This window comes from Kryptolebias marmoratus, linkage group LG2 (genome assembly GCF_001649575.2).
Source record: "Kryptolebias marmoratus isolate JLee-2015 linkage group LG2, ASM164957v2, whole genome shotgun sequence".
Classification (NCBI taxonomy): domain Eukaryota; kingdom Metazoa; phylum Chordata; class Actinopteri; order Cyprinodontiformes; family Rivulidae; genus Kryptolebias; species Kryptolebias marmoratus.
Window position 1 is genome coordinate 26,546,989 of NC_051431.1, and position 13,799 is coordinate 26,560,787.

Here is a 13,799-nt window from a genome sequence, read left to right on the forward strand (position 1 = left end):
GACAAGCCTGTCTGCAACTAGTAACCAAGCCAAGAAGAACTTACCTGTTCCGGTTCCAGTCCACGACGGTCACGTGAGTGTCCTGTTTAGAGTCACAGGTCCCGCTCCTGTCCAGTCCACAATAAAACTCTTAAAACTTTGTCGTTGTGTTGCGAGTTTGAATCCTGTCAAGTCCTGCCTTGTCATTAAGAGAATCCAAGGAACTGGGGCAAATGATAGACTGTAACAAAGGTTGGAGTCGGCAATAGTCAATAGTGTTAATAGTTAGCAGTAAGTGGGTAAAAGTTGCTGAGATTGAACTTTGCTGCACAAGCCTAAAACACAAAAGAGGAAAAAAAATGAATTTATTTGTTATTTTATTTTAGCCGATATATTCAAATGTTTGTAAACAAGTCTCTGCAAGGCCTGCTTAGCTGTAACTAGAAAAGGCAAGAGTGGTTGCCTGTTATGTTATGCACACATTTACAATAAATGTTGCTCACCAGCACACCTCTGAGCAGAAGGAACTAAAATGCTGAGATATTCTCAAACTATGATCTTTATGTTAAAGTTCTTTTCACTAAAATCATCAGAGCCTGCAGTCTTTCTTTGGTAAATCAGTCTCCAGCCACCTGCTCAGCACCTGAATGCTGGAAGTAGGAAAGCCTTTTGTTTTAAGGGGTCACTGACTGAATGAAACACACGTACTAAAACAGATAATCCACATCTAGTCTCCAGTCTCCTTGACAGAGGGATAATGCTCTGTACCCGCTGTTATATCTACTGCCATCTTCTACTCTCAGGCGTGATCGATGCTGCTGCTCACGCTTGCCATTTAACAGATATACACCATTAACTGTACCGTGGCATCCAAATCTAACCGGAGGTGCTTTCCAAAGGCCAATAAGTAAATTGAAATGTCTTTCTAAAGCTTGATCTTTAGTGGCCTTTATGTAGAAGACAAATATCACAAGAAAAAGGGGGAAAAAGGAAAGAGGAGAGTAAGGCAAAGTCAGGGAGAGATGAGAGGGCAGAATGTGAGAAGGTGTCAGATTCACTAAATCCTGAAGATAAAAAGGGTAAGCATCTGATTAGTTACCAAAAAAAGAAACAAACAAAAATTGTATTATTATTTTGCATACAGAAGTTCTGTTAGAGATATTATATGGGTATTTAGGTTATTTAATAGTGGAGTTCTGCGAGTTAAGGACAAATTATATCTTAGCTGTTGTACATATCTCTTTTAATAGAGTTAAAATAAAAGTTTAATGACAAGACTGATGAACTAAAGGCTAGTCCAAAAGCCACCAAGATCAAATCAAATCAAATTGCTGCTGTCTTAAAACAGCTCCAGTCTCTAAAATCTAACAGTAGTTCATGCAAACAGTATTAGCTAAGTTTCTGCAGCACTGTCAGTTTTGCATTACATGATTTTTTTTTTTTTTTTTTAGAAATATGAAATTCCTGGAGGAAATGTCCAGGCTCCACTGTACTGTACTGTTACAGCTCACTCCTGCTATTGCTATTTGTGTTTGCAATAGAAGCACAGAATTCCTTGTTAATAACTGTTTATTGCAATTATGAATAGCCCTTGCATGAACCACTATAAAATTTTGGAGATTGAAGTTATTTATGACAGCAGCAATCCACTTTGGTATTAGCTGCATTTAGACTCACGGGAAGTTCATCGTTCCTGTCAGAATTAAACTGTAATTCTCCAAATTGCTTTTGTTCAAAGAGCCATCTACAACAATTAAGATATTTTTTTAATAACTTTTCTACATAAACTCACTTTAAGTGTAGCTCTTTAAAGACTGACTTTAAACCACAACAATAAAGGCATTGCAATCAAACATGATAGTACAGTAAGTTAGTGTCTCATGGTCTGCCATTGTTGAAAACTAATGTCTGAACACCATTCACAGAGCTTCCAATATGTTTTGATACATTTGTGGACATCCTCAATTTCCTCATGTGAGCCACAGAGCCTCACTTTCATGTTGAAGGAATTTACAATATATTTTTAAAAAATTGCATGACACATTTTCTCTTAAAATAGTCAGATTTGTCTCAGGTGTCTCAAACCCTCATCATTTCAATTTGCATAGATCTAGAACTCGACTGTTGTATTCTTTTGTGAATTGCTATCCATTTTTTTATGCTGATGATACAATACTTAGTTATATTTATCCACAAACCCTGACAGATCTATTCAACGACTTAGATTACAACCATGTCTTGAAGACATAAAAACCTGGATGATTTGTAATTTTCCACTTTTAAACAAGATAGAGGCAGTGGTTTTTGGACCTGAGCATCTTAGGAATAAACAAATTAAAAATGTTACCAAGATCACGTTTTTCCACCTGTGCAATATTACTACAATTTAAAGCATCTTTTCCTTAAATGATGCATAAAACTGGTCAAGGCATTTATCATGTCTAGGCTGGACTATTGTGCTTTTTATTTTCTGACTGTACTCTTTAAAATGTCTTCAGTTGATCCAGAAATTCTGCTGCCATAGTTCTGATGAGAGTTAGGAAGAGAGATCATATTTCTCCAGTTATTTTTTCTCTATTGGCTCCCTGTCAAATTCAGAATAGAATTTAAAAAAATTAAATCTTACTTCTAACACACAAAGCTCTTATTAACGAAGCTTCATCTTATATTAAAGATCTTATTGTTCCATATTTTCCTAACGGAGCACTTCATTCTCAGACTGCAGGTTTACTTGTGGTTCCTAGAGTTTCTAAAAGTAGAACAGGAGGCAGAGCTTTCAGTTCTCAGGCTCCTCTCTTGTGGAACCAACTTCCAGATCCTAAAAATTAAATCTTGCTCCAAAGTGTTATCCTTGTTAAATCACTTTTAAACCCTCCCAGGGTATTTGGGTCAAATTGACCCACAGTTACAAGGACTTTTGCACTTCTTTTAGTCTCTCTCTCTTTTGAGGGCTTGAGGAGGGTTCAATCAGGATCAAATAATTCAGGGTAATAACTTGTTGCTAAAACTCCCAAATTCTCATTATTAATTTAATTTGTTGTGTTGATTTATTGTTTGTTGATTTTATTTAGATTCATTTTTATATTTGTAATAAAATCTTAAAAAGGCAACTTGGGTCTATGTGGTAATGGATATGATGAAAGCTCTCTGTAATGAATGCCTTCAGCTCTCAGCTGTTGAGATCTGATAAATATTAAGGGTGAATAAACAAAAGTAATCTAAATATTATTGATTTCCCATAAGATATACTTCAATTTGTTTCTGATCTATTAATTAGATTTGGTGCCCCTTTCTCGTGAATTTTCTGAAATAAGGGTGGACTTAAATAAATAAACAAGTGAAAATGTCTTTTGTGGTGATTTATTACAAAATTGCTGTATCAATGCACACAGATTTGTACAGAGTATGAACGTGTCATCATTATGAAAACAGGAAAAATCTTTGAGAGTTTGATGGGTTTAGTTGGTTTAAGAACTCATGTAGCCTGTGATCCCTCATCAGGCACAGTTGTTAAGTGTGTGATTCCCAGTCTTTTTTATTCATTTTTTTTGTCATACAAAAATCTTCTAAAACCTGTTTGTATAGTTTTTTGTATAGTTCAGCTGCACAACAGCACTCCACACAGAGTTTTTCACTACAACCATAGGCTGTGATGGTGCACTGGTTTGTTAACTCTATTTAAAAGACAAGAAGAAACCAGGAATTTGACAGTTTTTGCCCTTGTGGTCCCTGAATGATAAACAAGCATCTTTTTTTAATGCAGCAGGTTGTCTTCTGACTGGTACAAAGAATTGAGAATGCCAGTCTTGGCATTTATTTTAGCTTGATCAGTTTTAAAAAATTATTATTAACTTTTATTGCATTAAGTCGTCTAGCCCCATCATTTTTAACTGATCTTATCAACTACACACCAGGGAAAGGACTCCAATCTACCATCCAGCTTCTCCTTGATGTTTCACGATCCAGATTAAAATATATAGGTGATCCGGCTTTTGGAGTGGCTGCTCCAAATTCATGTAACAAGTGTCCAGAGAAGATTTTTTTTTTTGCTCATGTGCCAGCCATTCCTTGGCTACGGTATCATAGTGCTGGTTTATTCTATAACCCCTTTCAGAAAACAATGGCAGAAAAAAACAAGTCCCTCTTTAAGCTGGCTTTTAAAAATTCATAAATCCCCAGCCAGGTCCCACAACAATGTGAACTTTCATATATAAAGACAGCATTGTAAAACTATCGGAGAAGTGGAGCGTAACTCAGCAGCATTGATGTGGAACACTACACATAAAATATGTGTTGGATACCTCCTATTCTCATCCCGCGGTCGGCTGGTTGCACAAACCTCCTGTACTCACTACATCACACCATCGAGCTGTGATGCTGGGTTTGTTTTATCTGTTACAGCTCTGTCACTACCATGAATGGCAGTTCAGTGGCATAACTGCAGTGGGTTAACTCCAACCCCCCTCCACCGTGCCGCCTTGCTCTTCCATAAATCCCAACAAGACGAAAAAAAGGTGCCTCAGGCCTGATTTTGTGAAAGGAGCTTGTGCCTCTTTGTCCCTTCCTCTTACGCTGTAACAAAGGTGACAAATACATGAGCCCTATTGGCCCCTAAAGACCAGTGTTGCCCCCTCCCCCTAATAATTGAAGCCCCTTACATGTTTCCTGTTAGTCACAATTCAGAAAGCATGCAGTTCACAAAGCAAGGAAGAACAATTAAAAGTGATACCTTGCCTATTTTCATTGCATGTGCGTTCTCTTAGATATGATATGACAGACCAAATAGTTGCTTTAGTAAAAAATAAATAAAAAATAAAAATAACATATGGGATTTATTTTAAGGCAGCACTTAAGGAAACAGTACCACACTTAAGAGATGATCACTGTTAGAAAATATAAAGATTTAATATTGCATTAGGCTTTTTCTAAAACTACTTTAATTATTTAAATTATCATCAAATTACCCATTTTGTTATTTTGAAGGAGAGCTGATGGGATCCTTCTTATGGACCCCTGAAGGTCTCTGGACCCCACTTAGAGAACAATTGTCTGAGCGTTAGCAGATTATATGGCTCCCAGGGACAAAATCTTCTGAAAAAGATGGTCATACTGTCATCTGTGTGTGTATGTGTGTGTGTGCGTGAGTTCGTGTGTGTGTGTGTGTGTGTGTGTGGGGGGGGGTGTTGAAGACACCCTTCGTCTACTGTACCACACAGAACACAGAAAGTCATTTGATGCTCCACTAGATGGCAGTGTTGTGTGTTATAGGACACTGTGGCTGAAGTTCCAGGTCTCCATGGGTGAGGTGTACTGCACAGCTGAAAAAGCACATTTTGACCTTTGATTCTACACTCAGAAAATAAGTTTGACAAATGTTTGTATCAGTAAGCTAAATGGATTTTATCTACATAGCAGTTTAATTTTGATTTTAATAAACCCCACACCTAAAGGTTAATAAACCTAAAGTCAACACATTTATGTTCAGCAAACATGTTTTCTTTTACTTTCCTTTGAGCCTTTTCTTTTAAAGCCACATTTTCCTCAAGATTATCATGTTAAAATTAAATTCAAACACTTTTTTTTAAAAAAAGGGCTTAAGTTTAAACTGGAAAAAAATCTACTAACCATAATACACACCTGTAAATAATTAAATATAAGGACTGAGCATTGACACACAGATGGCAATGCTGTAGAGCCTGCCACTTACCAATCATTTCCTTATATTTTCTAAAGTCAAAAACACAGTGGTTTTTAAAGTTAGTTTAATATGGTTGGATGTGAAACTGATCTGTGCTGAATCATTGCTCTTTAAAAAAAAACAAAAAAACAAAAGCAAAACATAATTCCCCAAAACACCTCCTCTAGCCTGATTTATTCATAATTTTTCAGCAATATATTTTTTGAAAAAGCAAATTTTTTGTTGCTGTCGTTTTTTTGTTTTCTGTTTTAGTTAAAAAACAGTCCAAGAAAGACGTAAAGTTCTCAAATACACCATGCTCCTGTAATAATTAGTTCATGTTGGTTTAACTTCAATATTCATCTTCCAGTGAAGTCATTGGCTCAAATGCTTCACATTTGCTGTGTGCTAATTAAAGACATTATTATGGGAAAATAATAAGAAATAACAGTTTAAAACAAAATCCTTAATCTTAAAATCTACAAAACTAACATTATGTATAGGAAAAAAAAAAGTATTTCAAATCTGTTCAAGTCTAATTTGTTTTGTTTTACTTGAGAACTGTTGCTGGAAACAACACAAAGTTACAACATACAAATGTTTGTATCAGTCTAATCACATACTTAAAAAGTGGCCTTGCTGTGTAAATGCTTTTAGTTTTCTGTTTATGTATATTGCACATAGCCAGCATATTCTTACTATGTAGTGTTGTTTTTGTTTGTGTAAAACATTAATGAAATACACACAATCAGATAATGCTTACTAAAATTTGGCAAAATTGAAAATTTGATATATGTATTTTGGGTATGTGTTTGAGAGGAAGCCAGGCACAGAAAACTTTAACAAAAGTCAGGAGCAAAAGCAAGAAAAGATGGCTGAAGAAAACAGTTCTGATTAAAGATTTTCCACCAAATGGCAATAAATGGCAATAAATGGAATTTTCCAAGCAACACATCAACATCCAAAATGAGATGGTGCCAAAGAATATCTAGAAGGAGTCAAGTTAAACAAAACCTCTGATTGTGTTACCATATATGATGTGGAGCAGGGATGAGGGTGGTGGCGGTGGTGGAGTGGGTGGGGGAGGGGGGTAGAAAAGAGAAAAGAAGAGTTGCCTCCAGAGGATTCTGTTCTCATTAGGCCCTTACTCCATTTATTAATAGCCAGTCATTGGGGTTGCAGGGAAATTTCCGTTGCCTGCCACTATGCATGTAGGAGTGATTTTTCTTTCACTCAATTGGCTTACCGTTGCACTATTTGTCCCGTTTGTGTGTGTGTTTTTAAAGCTACTCCCTCTTGCTTTTGTTTCTGCCCCTTCTCTCTATCTTACACACTTCAATGGAAAGCTGTCAAAGTTATTGGGAAAGTAAGAATGGTGTACAAGCTGATAAAAATGTCCTGCTATTGGTTGTCACACATGTCAATAAGGTCTGTGTGTGCGTGTGTGTGTGTGCGTGACCGGTGCTGAGTTTTCTCCTCCTTAGCTCATTGAATGTGCTTTATGAGAGGTGGAAAGTCATATTTCAGGGATTTATTATTTCTTTTTCCTCATTTAAATTCTGCCATTAGTTTGTCATTTTTTGTCACTTTATCTGAATTTAAGGATAGAGCTACTGCTTCATTGATGTAGATAAATTAAGGCATGGCAAAACATCTTAGTTTCTACATTGTAATAGTAAAAATGTAATGCTTCACATATTTTCAAGTTGAGTTCAAGTCAAGTTCCATTCATACAACCATCTTCTGCATCTTCAATTCAAGCAGAGACCCCTCCAACCCTCCCAGCTGCCAGCTTTCAGCTCTTTGAAGGGGTTAACAGAAGTATATTCATTGCAGCAAGTCCTGGGCCTACCCAAAGGTGGTCTCCTGGTTGGATATGTCCAAAAACAGGTTCCAAACCACCTCAACTGGTTATTTTTGATGAGAAGCTGCAGTGGCTAGCTAAGATACTAACTGTATCCCTACAGATAAGCCCAACCACCCATCAGAGGATTTTGATAGTGTTTGCTGCATTATTCCCCCACTACTTATAGCACATGGTGGAAAACTTAGCATTTTGGGTGGCTAATTTTGGAATATCATTTTATGCTTGTCTGCATGGCTTGCAAAACTGTATTCTAGGCTGTGCACATTTTTTATTGACCCACTCTGCCCAATTTGTACCTACTTGCCCCCACATTTATGAATCAATTTGCTTTAGTACAATCTTGAGATGAAGACAATCATATTTGGACTAGTTTTATCTGAATTATTTAGCATTGGCGAGGTTAGACCTGAATAGCATCAAATGTTTTCTGTCATAAAGAGAGTTTCCATGCAGGTGTGAAAAAGGGTTTGAGACAGGTTTAAGATACCTACAACAACTCTGCAACTATTTGGAGAGAAGATTTTTAGACCCAGTTTTGTAGGCGTGTTAAAAATTCAAGTAACAAGACAGCCTCTGTGACACATGCAAGTAAATACAGAACCCCTTTCAATGTTTTGAGACATTTTGGAAATTCCCTCTGGAAGGCCGATCCTGGCTTAACCAATTTTATATATTCATTTGATAGATTCCAGTTTGTAAATGTTAATAATGAATTTTCTTCATACACCAAAGTTTGTCATGGAGTTCCTCAGGGTTCAGTGCTTGAACCAATACTCTTTACTTTATATATGCTTCCATTAGGTAGTTATTAGACATTATAGGATAAATTTTCATTCTCATGTTGATGAGTTATATTTTTCCATGAAACCAGATGAATCCAATCAGTTACTTACATCAAAACCATGTCTTAAAGACATAAAAACCTGGATGACTGTTAATTTTCTGCTTTTAAACTCAGACAAGACAGACATAGTGTTGTTTGTATCTGAGCATCTTAGGAATAAACTTTGGTACTAATTCTAATGTTCTAATGTAAAGAACCTTAATGTTGTGTTTGATCATATTAGGTCTTTCAACCCCCACCTTAAAAATGATAACAGGACTGCTTTCCGCCACCTATGTAATATCACTAAAATGATAAACGTATGTCTTAAAATGATGCATAAAAACTGGCCCATGCATTTATCACATCTAGGCTGGACTATTGTAATTCTTTAAAATCTGTGTGTCTAAAAATCTCTTTTAAAGTCTTCAGTTGATCCAAAATGCTGCTGCCAGAGTTCTGATGAGAGTTAAGATGAGAGATCCTATTTGATCAGTTTTAGCTTCTCTCCATTGGTCCCCTGTCAAAGTCAGAACAGAATTTGAAATCTTACTTCTAACATACAAAGCTCTCAACAACCAAGCTTCATTTTATATAAAACATCTTACCTTAACGCATTTTCTTAAAAGAGCACATACTGAGAACTGTATTTGTAATTATTTCTATCTTTAATGTGTAATGATTTGGGTTTTGTTTTTGTTTTCTTTTAGATTCATTTTGCATTTGTTTCCTTGTTTGTGTCTGGTTCCTTGTTCAGTATTCACTTCCCCTCTGTTTGCCCCTGATTATCTGCCACGCCCATCTCCACCTGTAAGTTATTGTAATCACTCACCTGTGCCCACTTCCCATAATTATCCCCTGTGTATATAACCTGGTCATTTTCTCCACCACCCCGCTGGATCATTGTTGTTGTTGTTGTGTTTTCATGTTCTGCTCCTTGCCCTACCCTGCCATGCCCAGTTCCTTTGTTTGGTCTTCGTTATTAGTTGTTTTTTGCTGCCACGTCAGCTCTTTTGTTTATCTGTTTGTTTTAGTTAATAAATTAGTTTCCTTTTTAAGATGATTTTGCGTTCTGGGATTGCCTCTGTCTCCCCTCGTTATGACAGAATGTGTGTCTTTCTTCCAAAAGAAACTACACCTGGACCATTTATTCTGTGTTTGTCCGTCTTTTTTCCTCTCAAACCTCAGTTTGTCGAAGCAGATGGCCGCTTGTCCTTAGCCTGGTTCTGCTGCAGGTTTCTTTCTGTTAAAAGTGAGTTTTTCCTTTCCAGTGTCACCTCAATGCTGCTCAGGATGAGACTGTGACGAAGTGAAGATTCAATGCAATCCGCAGACTTCCATAGATAGTTTTATTTATTGGCTTGAATGTTTTTGTACAGTGCCCTGAGTCAACTATATATATACTGTTTATTTATATAAATAAACTGAACTGAATGAACTTGTATCATGTTCCCCTGTGATTAACATGGTAGCATTTTTTGAAACAATCTTCTGACCTAACTCTAAAATGCAGAAAATAATTTAACAAATTGATTTCATTTAGAAAAAAAAGGATAACAAACCTGCAGTTTCATTTTGACAATGAGGCTCAGATCAGTTGGTCACAGTAATTTTTTTAACAAATTTAAGAAATTTTTTTTGACCATTGCTGTGGATGAACTTCATTTAACACAAAGGTAGTCCTGTACAACAAAACTCAAATTTGGAGTTCAACAATACCTTTATATGACTGTTGACATCTAACTATCAATCAATCTAAAGTGTTTTTCAGTATTTAAATCAAAATAGCAGCCAAATAACTTTTTTCAGTTGAACAATGAACACTGCTCTCAATTTACTGATCCATCTACTTTCCAACCCTCGCCTATAATCAGACATAAGCGGCTGAAATGAGCTTCCTCTACAGGATGGGTGAGTAGCTCAGATTAGAGCTATTGCTCCTCTGCATCAAAATGAGTCAGTTGAGGTGTGTCAGGCTTCTGTTGCCTCCTTGGGGCTTTTCCAGGCATGCCCCATTAGGAGGAAACCCGGGACAGACCCAGAACTCACTGAATAAATTATATATCCACTCTGGCCTGGGAATGGCTTAGGATCCCTCAGAAGGAGCTGAAAATTGAGGGTATTAGGATGAATAGATTTCCATCCTGGACCTGTTGCCTCCATGATCTGACCCTAGATAAGAAAAAGAAGATGGATTAAGTTGTTTATTGTTATTTTTCACTAATTGCAACATGGCAGAATAACAAATTCAAGACCCTAATAATCGTACAATTCTTGAAACCATACCAAGTGTAAAAATTGGTTGTCTCTTCCTGTTTCATGAAGGACATTCAAATTATGTTTGAAGAAAATGCAACCATAAGAGGTGGGGAAAACATTTGCATGTGAAGTATTATAACTCTGTGAACAATCATAACAAGGATGCCAAAGGAAACTTAGTGAGACTCTTACAAACATTAATAAAAGTACTGTTATATAACACCCACTGAATGAGACTAGTCTAAAATAAAAAGTTAAATTTAATGCACATTACCATTTCTTTTCTTTATTGACCTGTAGTTGCACCTTTTACAGAATAATTGTAACTACATCTACATTATATATTGCAGGAGGTAGCAGTGAGAGAAAAGACTGGAGATATTGTGCATGTATGTGCCTATTCATTCCCCACCTTAACTATTAAACTCCATCATCTCCATCAACTGCAGGGTCAACCAGAGGGTGGCAATCTCTTACTTAAACACACAGGAACAAAGACAGCCACACAAGATGGTGTGAGAATGATAGGTGCTTTCACTGCACTGTAAAGTTTGTAGCAGAGCCAAATGCATGTTGGTCTGTGTGCAAGTCCACATGTGTACAGAGTTGTTTAAACAAACAAAGCTTATTTTAATCTACCCTCTTACAAAATACATTGCAAACTGGGATTCATAGTCCAATATGCTGCTGCTGAGTGTGACATACACACATGTACAAACACAGAGACCACCTAAGCACCTTAATCCACAATCTGTGTTTAAAATGCAGGGCCAGGGTCAAGGATTACAATAAAGTCTGATGATCAGATAATACAGAAATCCTTATTCCACTGGAGTGATCATATTAACTCCACAATGCCCAACAAGGAGGAGATATACATAGGAGGGGAGAAAGGAGATACAACGATGAGGAAAGAAAGGACGAAGGGAACTATAAGGCAAAAAAAAAAAAGAAAAGAGCAGATACAGAGAGGAATAATTATGACACAAATGGAGGAGAGGATAAGAGGGAGTGTATGGACCAAGGGAGAAGAAATAGAATAATTTCTGGAGGAGAGTGGAGTGCAGAGAGGATGAGAAGACATGAAAAAAAGGCAGATGAAGAAGGACTTGAAATAAGGTGGTAGAAGAAAAGGTGATATGGATGAAAACAGTAACATTTAGTGGTTAAAACAATACAATAATACTGTCATACTGATCTTGTTGAAGATGTACTGCGATGAACAATGCCTTGTGACATCACTCCTCATTATATATAATCCCCAGTAGAACAAGGTCTGCATAAAGAACATTTTCAAGAGATTACTTCAGTTAGATTCTCTCCTTTAATGGTTTTAATTCCTAATAATTATTATTTTAAAAAAATATTCATAACCAAACTAGCAAGCTGGTAGTGAACATGTTTGTAGTTCAGCGATGATTGAACTACTACTTATATGAATGACAACACACACACACCCTCTTTAAAATTGAAAATTTAGATTAAAAGGAATATTATCTTTCCAAAACAGTTGTTTTCATTGTAAACACCGCAACAGATCTAGAAATGTTTTTATCAACACAGAAAATGACAAAAATGCTGTTGTAACTCCATCAATTGGGCCTGTATGGTAGATATGCTGCAGAAATGGTTGTCATTTCAGAACATCCATCCATCCATCCATCCATCCATCCATCCATCCATCCATCCATCCATCCATCCATCCATCCATCCATCCATCCATCCATCCATCCATCCATCCATCCATTTTCTTTACCCGCTTCTCCATTCCGGGTTACAGGGAGCTGGTGCCTATCCCCAGCAGTCACTGTGCGAGAGGCGGGGGACACCCTGGGCAGGTTGCAGGGCCACATAAAGACAAACGAGACAAACAAATATTCACACTCTCACTCACACCTAGGGACAATTTTACAGTCATCAATTAACCTAACATGCATGTTTTTGGTCTGCAGGAGGAAACCGGAGTACACCCACGTGTGCACAGGGAGAACATGCAAACTCCACCCAGGAAGGCCCCAATCCTGCAACCTCCTTGTTAGGAGGCAACAGCTCTAACCACTATGCCGCTGTGCCACCCCATTTTGGAACAATCCCCTCTTTTTACAGACCGACACTGGAGCTCTGTCAGAATGGCTATCAGCATCTTGGTTACCTCCATGACAAAGGTCCAAACAAATGTACGCTCTAGGTTGGATGATGTAGGCCACCATGCTCACTGGGACCTTCAGTGCTACAACATTTTTTTCTGAACCCTTTACCAGATCTGCACCTCGATACAGTCCTGCCTCAGAGGTCTACAGATAATGCATTGGACTTCATGGCTTGGTTTGTGCTTTGACATGCACTGTCAACTATGGCAGTGGTACCAACCTAGGGAGGCTGAGAAGTGTGATCCCTTGATAATTGGAACACACTCTCCTGTCTCCTTTTTTTAAAATGGAACCACCACCCTGCCACTCTGGAGGTGTTGTCCCAGTCCACCATGCTACATTAAAAAGACAAGCCAACCATGCCAGGTCCACAACGTCCAGAGCCTTCAGCATCTCAGGGAGACTCTCGTCCATCCCTGACACCCTGGCACTGGGTAGCTTTTGACTGCCTCAGTGACCTCTGCCATGGTAATAAACTCATCCTCAGATGCTGCCTCTTCAAATTCCATTTATCTATCTATTTTATTTACCTACTTGATACTTTTTCAGGGTCGTGGGGAGTTGGTGCGTATCTCCAGTGGTCCACAAGAAGACAATACATCCTGTGATGGACTGGTGACCCTGGACACATCAGCAGTTTAGACAACCATTCATGCTCTCTCTCACACCTAAAGACAGTTTAGAATCCTTGTTTAGAATCTCAAACTTACTTAACATGCATGCTTTTAGCCTTGTCTGTGTTAAGACAAAATAAATTAAAAAGAAATAACCACTTGGTGTCTAGTTTTAACTTTTAATTCCATTTACCTCCATGAGATGTCCTGTCTCTGTCTCTTAAAGCATGCTTACATTTTATAAATAATATATACACACACACACACACACACGTGCACACATACAAATATAGTTTCTTTTTTTCTGTTTTCCCTTTTTTTTAAAGCTTATTACAGCTTAAAAGCTTGGAAAAAATACCACAAAAAAGCAAACCCAATTAAATAGGCCCATTTAGTCTGATCTTCTGTGATCAAATTTAGATATAACACA

The 13,799-nt window shown here is 37.4% G+C and overlaps 1 long non-coding RNA gene across 1 annotated transcript in view; it reads left to right on the top strand.

Moving 5' to 3' along the window:
• LOC108239353 overlaps nt 1–13,537 on the top strand; it is an 18,959-nt gene extending 5,422 nt beyond the window's left edge. The window contains exons 2-3 of the long non-coding RNA XR_001808714.3: nt 12,558–13,223; nt 13,305–13,537. This is a non-coding gene — a long non-coding RNA (uncharacterized LOC108239353). The remainder of the gene's footprint in view (nt 1–12,557; nt 13,224–13,304) is intronic.
• The last annotated feature ends 262 nt before the right edge of the window (nt 13,538–13,799 follow it).